The sequence below is a fragment of the Bufo bufo genome, chromosome 1 (assembly GCF_905171765.1).
Source record: "Bufo bufo chromosome 1, aBufBuf1.1, whole genome shotgun sequence".
In the NCBI taxonomy this organism is placed as follows: Eukaryota; Metazoa; Chordata; class Amphibia; order Anura; family Bufonidae; genus Bufo; species Bufo bufo.
Window position 1 is genome coordinate 775,857,962 of NC_053389.1, and position 12,555 is coordinate 775,870,516.

General features: G+C 45.2%; 3 non-coding genes across 3 annotated transcripts; all 3 read left to right on the forward strand.

Annotated features, from left to right (window-relative positions):
- Positions 1-4,148: 4,148 nt before the first annotated feature.
- On the forward strand, positions 4,149-4,244 carry LOC120987524. The gene has a single exon (XR_005776116.1). It is a non-coding gene; the product is annotated as a small nucleolar RNA U13 (small nucleolar RNA).
- Positions 4,245-9,073: 4,829 nt separating this feature from the next.
- On the forward strand, positions 9,074-9,169 carry LOC120987525. Its single transcript, XR_005776117.1, has one exon. It is a non-coding gene; the product is annotated as a small nucleolar RNA U13 (small nucleolar RNA).
- A 2,320-nt stretch (positions 9,170-11,489) lies between these two features.
- On the forward strand, positions 11,490-11,585 carry LOC120987533. The gene has a single exon (XR_005776124.1). It is a non-coding gene; the product is annotated as a small nucleolar RNA U13 (small nucleolar RNA).
- The last annotated feature ends 970 nt before the right edge of the window (positions 11,586-12,555 follow it).

Consider the following 12,555-nt stretch of genomic DNA (forward strand, 5'->3'; position numbering starts at 1 on the left):
CTCCCTCCGCTGCCTCAGCACAGTCATCTGTATCGCTGTCCTGAGGACGGCGATACAGATGACTATGGTGATGAACGCTTCCACAATGGAAACGTTCATCTCCCTGTACCCTGCCGCCGCCCCCCCACTTCTGAGCAGCTCGGGGGGGGGGGGGGGCAATCTTTCCGAGGGGGGGGGGGCGATTCCAGGGGGGGGCACTTTCCCCCCCTTGCCCCCCCTTGCGGACGCCCATGGTCACATGCTGCCATGGCCAATCACAGCCGTGCCATTAGTAGGCATGGCTGTGATGGCCTCTTGGGGCAAGTAGTATGACGCTTGTTGATTGGCTGCTGTGCAGCCTTTCAAAAGCGCCAAGAAAGCGCCGAACACCAAACCCGAACCCGAACTTTTACGGAAATGTTCGGGTTCGGGTCCGGGGTCTAAAAGTCCTAAAGTTCGGTACGAACTCGAACTTTACAGTTCGGGTTCGCTCAACCCTAATAGAGACCCTTACCAGTCTTCATGGGGTTCAGAATAAGAATATTATTCACGTTTTCCTTGCTTTACAATTACATTTTAACAAACCTGTATCTGCTATAAGGAAGTTATTGCTCTGACCAGCAGAGGGCGGTAAGTATCTTCAGATTCACCAGGCGCTCGCTCCAGTCTGGTAATGTTCTCCGTATGGGAAAAACCTGTCAAGTTTATTAGGATCCTTGCTGGCCACAAAAATTAGAAGGTCTCCATATTGACTGTGCTGTTTCTATGATGTCTAGACAGGATAAAGGAGAGTAAACCCTACTGCTCACAACTCTAAAGGAGAGAGTATCCCAGTACCCTAAGAGCTTACACTCTACAGGAGAGAGGATCCCGGTGCCCAAGAGATTACACTCTACAGCAGAGAGAACCCTGGTGTCCTAAGAGCTTACACTCTACAGAAGAGAGGATCCTTTTGCCCCAAGAGCTTACACTCTACAGGAGAGAGGATCCTGGTGCCCTAAGAGCTTACACTCTATAGTTCTCCTTTAGGAGGTGACTACATTGTGATCTGTGGTGACGTGGGACTCACGGTAAAATTACTGAATTACTGACACCTCTATGTGTCCGTATGGGAAAAACGATCACTAAAACTCTTACCCAGTGCCCTAAGAGCTTACACTCTACAGGAGAAAGGATCCTGGTGCCCTTAGAGCTTACACGCTACAGTGGAGAAGATCCTACTGCCCTAAGAGCTTACACTCTACAGGAGAGAGGATCCCAGTGTCCTAAGAGCTTACACTCTATAGAGGAGAAGATCCTACTGCCCTAAGAGCTTACACTCTTCAGGAGAGACATCTCTGCTGCTCTAAAGATTTCAGAACCAGTTGTAGGTGATGCAGTGAAATAACGGGTAAGAAGTGCAGATTTGGTCCAGTATAATAGGGACGGGGGCAGCAGGTCCTTTCTGTATCAGGTCCTTATGGTTTCAGGATTTGTGGTCTGGGGGAAGAAGCATTACTATTTACTGGCCCTCATTAACCAGCCATGGTGGTGCCTCGTAGAGATTTACTGTGAGGTGATGTTCTGCAGGAAAACAAACATTTTTCTGCACAGCAGCCAGACCAGAGACTTCTCAGCCTGCAGCATAACCTCGCGGCTCTTTTCTTTTTAGCACCTAGAAAATAATATTGATTGAAATGTCTTAGAAGGTCCTCAGAAGAGTATTGGTTCTCATTGAAGAGACTCGGTAGTCTACGGAGACTTATTCCCAGGCAATGCTCAATGGGAAAGAGTATGGAAAGGAACTCAAACCAACATGAAAGTCTGTCCTGGTCATCTCTGCAGGGCTAGTGGTAGTAAAATTCGCAATACTCTTCCTTGATGTAAAGCAGGGATGCTCCACCTGTGGTCCTCCAGCTGTTTTAAAACTACAACTCCCACCATGCCCTGCTGCAGGCTGATAGCTGTAGACTGTTTGGGAATGCTGGGAGTTGTAGTTTTGCAACAGCTGGAGGGCCGCAGTTTGAGCACGCCTGATCTAAAGCGAATAAAACACAATGTATTTGCAACAAAATCTGTGACGAACGGATCATGAGGCTGCGGGGGAAAAAACAAAAACTCAAACATCACATTACAAAAAAATTCTGATAGTTGCACCATGACTGCTTGTCACTAGTGTTGACCGAGCATGCTTGGCCGAACTGCTGTTCGGCTTGAGCAACGCTATGCTTGGCACATCAGAGGGCCCGGCCGAATACTTCGGGTGCTCGAGTACAATTTAATACAATGAAAGTCAATGGGAGACCCGAGCATCAAACCAGGCACCCCCTGCTCTAAAGAAAAGAGAGTGTCTGGTTCACAAAAAAAGGTTAGAAATTGATGGAAACAGCATTAAAGGGATAGCTGGATGCATCTTAGACTCCTGTTACCTATGACATACAATAGACAACCACACAAAGGCTATATGTCAAAAGCCAGGTATGTACAAGCCATCCATGTATCCATGATACAGATAACAGCCAGCATACCTTACAATGGCAGCCTTGTGCACTATGAGATATCCCAAACCAACTCTCATCTGACTCAGAACCAGTAAACCTCAAAGTTACTTCAGATCTGTTGGATGGCTTGGGTGGACCTGCGCACCTAGATCAATATCATTAGGAAGACAAAACGTTTTCTAATTGTCCTAACATAATATTCAATAACCTTTCTATACAGTTTTGTCATGTAAAAACTAATTTGCATAAACATGGGCATATGGGAAAGACATGCAAATGAGCAGAATCTGCCTTGCTTTTCAGCTGTCATAAGACTATAAAAACCAATAGATGGTGCTATTGAGTGCCATCTATTGGTTTCATAGTCTTCTGACAAAACTATTAGTCTACTCTTGTCATAAGACTGTGAAACCAATAGATGGCGCTGTTGATAACTCAATAACGCCATCTATTGGTTTTCATAGTCTTATGAATTGATTTCCATTATACTTGGTACGGCCAGAACACACAAGCACTTTGGTGCTTACTCAACACTACTTGTCACCACTAGATGGCAGCATCTGGGAAAGGAAAGCACAGCGAGCCATAGGCCTGCACACTTGGGCATTGTGGTTAGGAGATCTCTCTTATTTTTCTCCTCTGCCTGTTAGGGTGCAGTCACATGACTGTGAGACGGGCGTTCCTGTGTTACGGACCGCAAACCGTGGATTCGCTAAACACGGGCACGTGTGCACCCTGCATCGTGGTACAGAACACAAGATGCTTCTGTGTGCTTCCGGGTCCAGGCCTCTGAGCCACAAGAGATAAAACGTCCTATCTTTTGCCGCATCTTGCGTATCATGGATCCATTGCAATCAATGAGTCTGCACCGTGATGCGTAGTGCTGGTATTTAGCGGATCTGTAGGTTGTGGTCAGTAATGCGGGCAGGGTAGTGTGAATGCGCCCTAAGATGGTGGAGGGACCCACCCACTAAAAACACAAATGGAGATTGTTAGTTTTTAAAGAGTAACTAAACCTTTGTATCAAATTTTAATATGATGTCCCTAATGAAACTTTTTCTAATATACTTTATCACTGAATTTTGTATTTTTATTATCCTTTTTTCCCCCTAAAGAGCACGGAGTACGGAATGTGAAATTTCTCAATGGGGCCACAGCAGCGCAGGGAGTACGGGCAGGAGCACATATTGCTGCTCCTGCCCGTGCCCCACCCTGTGCCCATGTACTATGCCAGGAGTCGCGGAGCGGGCTCCTGCTTCTGCCTGCTCCGCTAAGCTAAGTGCCGACATGCAGTTCTCTTAGCTTAGCGGAACAGGCAGAAACAGGAGCCGCTCCGCTAATCCTGACATAGTAGATGGGTAGAGGGTACCCATGCGCTATGCCAAGAGTTAGTAATTGTCCGAGGAGCACGGACAGGAGCAGCAATGTGCACTCCTGCCCCATTCGTACATTTCACTCTCCGTACTCCGCGGAGCTGTCAGCGCTGTACGGAGAACTGAGTTTTAAGCGCATAAGGAATGGTCCGCTTTAGGGAGGAAAAAGTCTAATAGAAATACAAAATGAAGTAATAAAGTATATTAGAAAAAGTTTTATTAGGGCATTAGGGACATCATATTAAAATTTGATGGTCTCCTTAATGTTCATGAGGGTTGTCCACCTCTGGGGTCATATCGAGCTCTGACAACTGTGATCCTTCTGGTTCAGACATGTGATGAATGGGAGAGCACACGGCTGTGTGACATGTGCGGTCCTCTTGTTACGACATTGCACATTATCCTTCTGATGCTGAACTGTTATGGGGGTCATAATTTAACATCTATGGGGTCATGTTGGTTTGTAATGTGATTTTTTTTTGATGCACAGTGACTGTAGAAGCTATAGAACTCTTTTTGTCTTTTCAGAGAATTTTTATCACATGTATTTGTTTTGTAATATGATTAATTTCTGGTATTTTGTCCCACAGAATAATATTGTCTGACGCGGAACTGATTTTTATACAGGGAATTAATTTTGTGTCACACAGAATTTATATGTGTTATTTTGTGTACAGCGTCCATAAAGGTTAGTTTTTACATGATGGTGGTTGTAGTGCCATGTGTTTCCATGAAGCTTGTAAATATGATAGAGACACTTACCAGTCTTCATGGGGTTCAGAATAAGAATATTATTCACGTTTTCCTTGCTTTACAATTACATTTTAACAAACCTGTATCTGCTATAAGGAAGTTATTGCTCTGACCAGCAGAGGGCGGTAAGTATCTTCAGATTCACCAGGCGCTCGCTCCAGTCTGGTAATGTTCTCCTTTAGGAGGTGACTACATTGTGATCTGTGGTGACGTGGGACTCACGGTAAAATTACTGATTTACTGACACCTCAATGTGTCCGTATGGGAAAAGCGGTCACAAAAACTCTTACCCAGTGTCCTAAGAGCTTACACTCTACAGTGGAGAGGATCCTGGTGTCCTAAGAGCTTACACTCTACAGGAGAGAGGATCCCAGTGCCCTAAGAGCTTACACTCTACAGTGGAGAGCATCCTGGTGTCCTAAAAGCTTACACTCTACAGTGGAGAGGATCCTGGTGCCCTAAGTGCTTACACTCTACAGGAGAGAGGATCCTGGTGTCCTAAGAGCTTACACTCTACAGGAGAGAGGATCCCAGTGCCCTAAGAGCGTACACTCTACAGTGGAGAGGATCCTGGTGTCCTAAGAGCTTACACTCAACAGGAGAGAGGATCCTGGTGCCCTACGAGCTTACACTCTACAGGAGAGAGGATCCTGGTGCCCTAAGAGCTTACACTCTACAGGAGAGAGGATCCTGGTGCCCTAAGAGCTTACACTCTACAGTGGAGAGGATCCTGTTGTCCTAAGAGCTTACACTCTACAGGAGAGAGGATCCCAGTGCCCTAAGAGCTTACACTCTACAGTAGAGAGCATCCTGGTGTCCTAAGAGCTTACACTCTACAGGAGAGAGGATCCTGGTGCCCTAAGTGCTTACACTGTACAGTGGAGAGGATCCTGGTGCCCTAAGTGCTTACACTCTACGGGAGAGAGGATCCCAGTGCCCTAAAAGCGTACACTCTACAGTGGAGAGGATCCTGGTGTCCTAAGAGCTTACACTCTACAGGAGAGAGGATCCTGGTGCCCTACGAGCTTACACTCTACAGGAGAGAGGATCCCAGTGCCCTAAGAGCTTACACTCTACAGGAGAGAGGATCTTGGTGTCCTAAGAGCTTACACTCTATAGGAGAGAGGATCCTGGTGCCCTAAGTGCTTACACTCTACAGGAAAGAGGATCCTATTGCCCTAAGAGCTTACACTCTACAGGAGAGAGGATCCTACTGTCCTAAGAGCTTACACTCTACAGCGGAAAATATCCTACTGCCCTAAGAGCTTACACTCTACAGGAGAGAGGATCCTAGTGTCCTAAGAGCTTACACTCTACAGCGGAGAAGACCCTAGTGTCCTAAGAGCTTACACTCTACAGGAGAGAGGATCCCAGTGTCCTAAGAGCTTACACTCTACAGTGGAGAGGATCCTAGTGTCCTAAGAGCTTACACTCTACAGCGGAGAAGACCCTAGTGTCCTAAGAGCTTACACTCTACAGGAGAGAGGATCCCAGTGTCCTAAGAGCTTACACTCTACAGTGGAGAGGATCCTAGTGTCCTAAGAGCTTACACTCTACAGTGGAAAGGATCCTACTGCCCTAAGAGCTTACACTCTACAGCGGAGAAGATCCTACTGCCCTAAGAGCTTACACTCTTCAGGAGAGACATCTCTGCTGCTCTAAAGATTTTAGAACCAGTTGTAGGTGATGCAGTGAAATAACGGGTAAGAAGTGCAGATTTGGTCCAGTATAATAGGGACGGGGGCAGCAGGTCCTTTCTGTATCAGGTCCTTATGGTTTCAGGATTTGTGGTCTGGGGGAAGAAGCATTACTATTTGCTGGCCCTCATTAACCAGCCATGGTGGTGCCTCGTAGAGATTTACTGTGAGGTGATGTTCTGTGGGAAAACAAACATTTTTCTGCACAGCAGCCAGACCAGAGACTTCTCAGCCTGCAGCATAACCTCACGGCTCTTTTCTATTTATCACCTGGAAAATAATATTGATTGAAATGTCTTAGAAGGTCCTCAGAAGAGTATTGGTTCTCATTGAAGAGACTCGGTAGTCTATGGAGACTTATTCCCAGGCAATGCTCAATGGGAAAGAGTATGGAAAGGAACTCAAACCAACATGAAAGTCTGTCCTGGTCATCTCTGCAGGGCTAGTGGTAGTAAAATTCGCAATACTCTTCCTTGATGTAAAGCAGGGATGCTCCACCTGTGGTCCTCCAGCTGTTTTAAAACTACAACTCCCACCATGCCCTGCTGCAGGCTGATAGCTGTAGACTGTCTGGGAATGCTGGGAGTTGTAGTTTTGCAACAGCTGGAGGGCCGCAGTTTGAGCACGCCTGATCTAAAGCGAATAAAACACAATGTATTTGCAACAAAATCTGTGACGGACGGATCATGAGGCTGCGGGGGAAAAAAACAAAAACTCAAACATCACATTACAAAAAAATTCTGATAGTTGCACCATGACTGCTTGTCACTAGTGTTGACTGAGCATGCTTGGCCGAACTGCTGTTCGGCTTGAGCAACGCTATGCTTGGCACATCAGAGGGCCCGGCCGAATACTTCGGGTGCTCGAGTACAATTTAATACAATAAAAGTCAATGGGAGACCCGAGCATCAAACCAGGCACCCCCTGCTCTAAAGAAAAGAGAGTGTCTGGCTCACAAAAAAAGATTAGACATTGATGGAAACAGCATTAAAAGGATAGCTGGATGCATCTTAGACTCCTGTTACCTATGACATACAATAGACAACCACACAAAGGCTATATGTCAAAAGCCAGGTATGTACAGGCCATCCATGTATCCATGATACAGATAACAGCCAGCATACCTTACAATGGCAGCCTTGTGCATTAGGAGATATCCCAAACCAACTCTCATCTGACTTAGAACCAGTAAACCTCAAACTAACTTCAGATCTGTTGGATGGCTTGGGTGGACCTGCGCACCTAGATCAATATCATTAGGGTGACAAAACGTTTTCTAATTGTCCTAACATAATATTCAATAACCTTTCTATACAGTTTTGTCATGTAAAAACTAATTTGCATAAACATGGGCATATGGGAAAGACATGCAAATGAGCAGAATCTGCCTTGTTTTTCAGCTGTCATAAGACTATGAAAACCAATAGATGGTGCTATTGAGTGCCATCTATTGGTTTCATAGTCTTCTGACAAAACTATTAGTCTACTCTTGTCATAAGACTGTGAAACCAATAGATGGCGCTGTTGATAACTCAATAACGCCATCTATTGGTTTTCATAGTCTTATGAATTGATTTCCATTGTACTTGGTACGGCCAGAGCACACAAGCACTTTGGTGCTTACTCAACACTACTTGTCACCACTAGATGGCAGCATCTGGGAAAGGAAAGCACAGCGAGCCATAGGACCACACACTTGGGCATTGTGGTTAGGAGATCTCTCTTATTTTTCTCCTCTGCCTGTTAGGGTGCAGTCACATGACTGTGAGACGGGCGTTCCTGTGTTACAGACGGCAAACCGTGGATTCGCTAAACACGGCCACTGGCCGTGTGCACCCCGCATCGTGGTACAGAACACAAGATGCTTCTGTGTGCTTCCGGGTCCAGGCCTCTGAGCCACAAGAGATAAAACGTCCTATCTTTTGCCGCATCTTGCGGATCATGGACCCATTGCAATCAATGAGTCTGCACCGTGATGCGTAGTGCTGGTATTTAGCGGATCTGTAGGTTGTGGTCAGTAATGCGGGCAGGGTAGTGTGAATGCGCCCTAAGATGGTGGAGGGACCCACCCACTAAAAACACAAATGGAGATTGTTAGTTTTTAAAGAGTAACTAAACCTTTGTATCAAATTTTAATATGATGTCCCTAATGACACTTTTTCTAATATACTTTATCACTGAATTTTGTATTTTTATTATCCTTTTTTCCCCCTAAAGAGCACGGAGTACGGAATGTGAAATTTCTCAATGGGGCCACAGCAGCGCAGGGAGTACGGGCACGAGCACATATTGCTGCTCCTGCCTGTGCCCCACCCTGTGCCCATGTACTATGCCAGGAGTCGCGGAGCGGGCTCCTGCTTCTGCCTGCTCCGCTAAGCTAAGCGCCGACATGCAGTTCTCTTAGCTTAGCGGAACAGGCAGAAACAGGAGCCGCTCCGCTAATCCTGACATAGTAGATGGGTAGAGGGTACCCATGCGCTATGCCAAGAGTTAGTAATTGTCCGAGGAGCACGGACAGGAGCAGCAATGTGCACTCCTGCCCCATTCGTACATTTCACTCTCCGTACTCCGCGGAGCTGTCAGCGCTGTACGGAGAACTGAGTTTTAAGCGCTTAGGAAATTGTGCGCTTTAGGGAGGAAAAAGTCTAATAAAAATACAAAATTAAGTAATAAAGTATATTAGAAAAAGTTTTATTAGGGCATTAGGGACATCATATTAAAATTTGATGGTCTCCTTAATGTTCATGAGGGTTGTCCACCTCTGGGGTCATATCGAGCTCTGACAACTGTGATCCTTCTGGTTCAGACATGTGATGAATGGGAGAGCACACGGCTGTGTGACATGTGCGCTCCTCTTGTTACGACATAGCACATTATCCTTCTGATGCTGAACTGTTATGGGGGTGATAATATAATGTCTATGGGGTCATATTTGTTTGTAATGTGATTTTTTTGATGCACAGTGACTGTAGAAGCTATAGAACTCTTTTTGTCTTTTCAGAGATTTTTTATCACATGTATTTGTTTTGTAATATGATTAATTTCTGGTATTTTGTCCCACAGAATAGTATTGTCAGACGTGGAACTGATTTTTAGGGAATTAATTTTGTGTCACACAGAATTTATATGTGTTATTTTGTGTACAGCGTCCATAAAGGTTAGATTTTCACATGATGGTGGTTGTAGTGCCATGTGTTTCCATGAAGCTTGTAAATATGATAGAGACACTTACCAGTCTTCATGGGGTTCAGAATAAGAATATTATTCACGTTTTCCTTGCTTTACAATTACATTTTAACAAACCTGTATCTGCTATAAGGAAGTTATTGCTCTGACCAGCAGAGGGCGGTAAGTATCTTTACATTCACCAGGCGCTCGCTCCAGTCTGGTAATGTTCTCCTTTAGGAGGTGACTACATTGTGATCTGTGGTGACGTGGGACTCACGGTAAAATTACTGATTTACTGACACCTCAATGTGTCCGTATGGGAAAAGTGATCACAAAAACTCTTACCCAGTGTCCTAAGAGCTTACACTCTACAGGAGAGAGGATCCTGGTGGTGTCCTAAGAGCTTACACTCTACAGGAGAGAGGATCCCAGTGCCCTAAGAGCTTACACTGTACAGTGGAGAGGATCCTGGTGTCCTAAGAGCTTACACTCTATAGGAGAGAGGATCCCAGTGCCCTAAGAGCTTACACTCTACAGTGGAGAGGATCCTAGGGCCCTAAGAGCTTACACTCTACAGGAGAGACATCTCAGGTGCATTAAAGCTCTTAGAACCAGTTGTAGCTGACACAGGGCAATAACAGGTAAGAAGTGCAGCCTTGGTCCATTATAATAGGGTTAGTTAGGTCCTTTCTGTATCAGTTCCTTACAGTTGGAAGATTCATGGCCAACTGGGGGAAGGAGCATTACTCGCCCTCATTGAATAGACATAGCGGTGTGCCTCATAGAGATCTATTGTCAGGTAATGTGCTGTGGGAAAAGAAGCAGCCAAACCAGAGACTTCTCAGCCTGCAGCATAACCTCGCGGCTCTTTTCTTATTATCATCCCAGAAGATAATATTGATTGAAATGTCTTAGAAGGTCCTCAGAAGAGTATTGGTTCTCATTGAGGAGACTCGGTAGTCTACGGAGACTTATTCCCAGGCAATGCTCAATGAGCTCAAACCAACATGAAAGTCTGTCCTGGTCATCTCTGCAGGGCTAGTGATGGTAATATTGGCAATACTCTTTATTGATTTATAGGGAATAAAACACAATGTATTTGCAACAAAATCTGTGACGGACGGATCATGAGGCTGTGGGGGAAATAAATGCAAAAAGCACATTCAAAAAATTCTGATAGTTGCACCATGACTGATTGTCACCACTAGATGGCAGCGTGTGACAAAGGAAAGCTCAGACTTCCATAGGACCACACACTGGGGCATGGTGGTTAGGAGATCTCTCTTATTTTTCTCCTCTGCCTGTAAGGGTGCAGTCACATGACTGTGGGATGGGCATGCCCGTGTTACGGACCGCAAACCATGTAGTCACTAAAGACGGGCACTGGCCGTGTGCACCCTGCATTGTGTGCTACCGGATTCGCACCTCTGCACCACAAGAAATAAAACTTCCTATCTTTTTCCACATCTTGTGGATCGCAGACCTATTGCTATCAATGGGTCCGCACCCTGATATGCGGTGCACACAGCCAGTGCTCATATTTAGAGGATCTGTAAAACGGGCACGGTCGTGTGAATGCACCCTAAGATGGCGGAGAGACCCACTAAAAACAGGAATGGAGATTGTTCGTTTTTAATTACCTTTGTCCTCTATTAAGTTAGTGCACCTTCTCCTAGTCTATAGAGGGGACTAAAAACTTTCTGAAACGGCTCCAGCATTCTGGTGTAAACTACTGAGAAAAGCATCTATCCCGGCACCACATGTATCATCCAGATGGTGGAGCGTGCAGCAGTTTTTGGTTTCTCAGATGAATACAGTGGGAGGCGTCTGGAGGTAGAGTAGGGCCCTGTAGGAGTATATGGGCCTCCTACTACTGCTCTGGGCAACTCAGAGATTGTGGGAAGATGCCATACGGCCACATGTATGGGCCCTAACTCCATCCTAACCAGGACAACCCCTGTGATGTGATATTATGTGGTCTCCTTAATGTTCATGAGGGTTGTCCACCTCTGGGGTCATATCGAGCTCTGACAACTGTGATTCTTCTGGTTCAGACATGTGATGAATGGGAGAGCACACGGCTGTGTGACATGTGTGGTCCTCTTGTTATGACATAGCACATTATCCTTCTGATGCTGAACTGTTATGGGGGAGATAATATAACATCTATAGGATCATGTTGGTTTATAGTGTCTTTTGTGATGTGCGGTGACTGTAGAAGTTGTGGAATTTGTTTTGACTTTACAGAAATCATTTTGTTGCCCGGAATTTTGTCTTGTGATATAAAACATTTCTGTCACACAGAATAGATTTTAAATTTTTTGTCAGAAAATGTGCAGAACTGTATTTTGTGGTTCATTGGTTTGTTTGTTTGACAGATCTTTCTCACAGAATGTCATTTTCTGACAGAATTCTACAAAATGAGTTTTGTCTATACAAACTCCATTTTGTGTTACAAAATGCACTGTGAACAAATGGTGCCCCGTACAGTACAGGATCCATGGACATGAAGGTTAGTTTTTACATGATGGTGGTTGTAGTGCCATGTGTTTCCATGAAGCTTGTAAATATGATAGAGACACTTACCAGTCTTCATGGGGTTCAGAATAAGAATATTATTCACGTTTTCCTTGCTTTACAATGATATTTTAACAAACCTGTATCTGCTATAAGGAAGTTATTGCTCTGACCAGCAGAGGGCGGTAAGTATCTTCAGATTCACCAGGCGCTCGCTCCAGTCTGGTAATGTTCTCCTTTAGGAGGTGACTACATTGTGATCTGTGGTGACGTGGGACTCACGGTAAAATTACTGATTTACTGACACCTCAATGTGTCCGTATGGGAAAAACGATCACAAAAAATCAAAACCTGTCAAGTTTATTGGGATCCTTTTGGCCATAAAAACTTAAGAAGTCTCCAGATGGACTATGCTGTTCCTATAATGTCCAGACAGGATACTGGAGAGTAAACCCTACTGCTCACACTCTAAAGGCGAGAGTATCCCAGTGCCCTATGAGCTTACACTCTACAGGACAGAGGATTCTGATGCCCCAAGAGCTTACACTCTACAGGAGAGAAGTTCCTAGGGCCCTAAGAGCTTACACT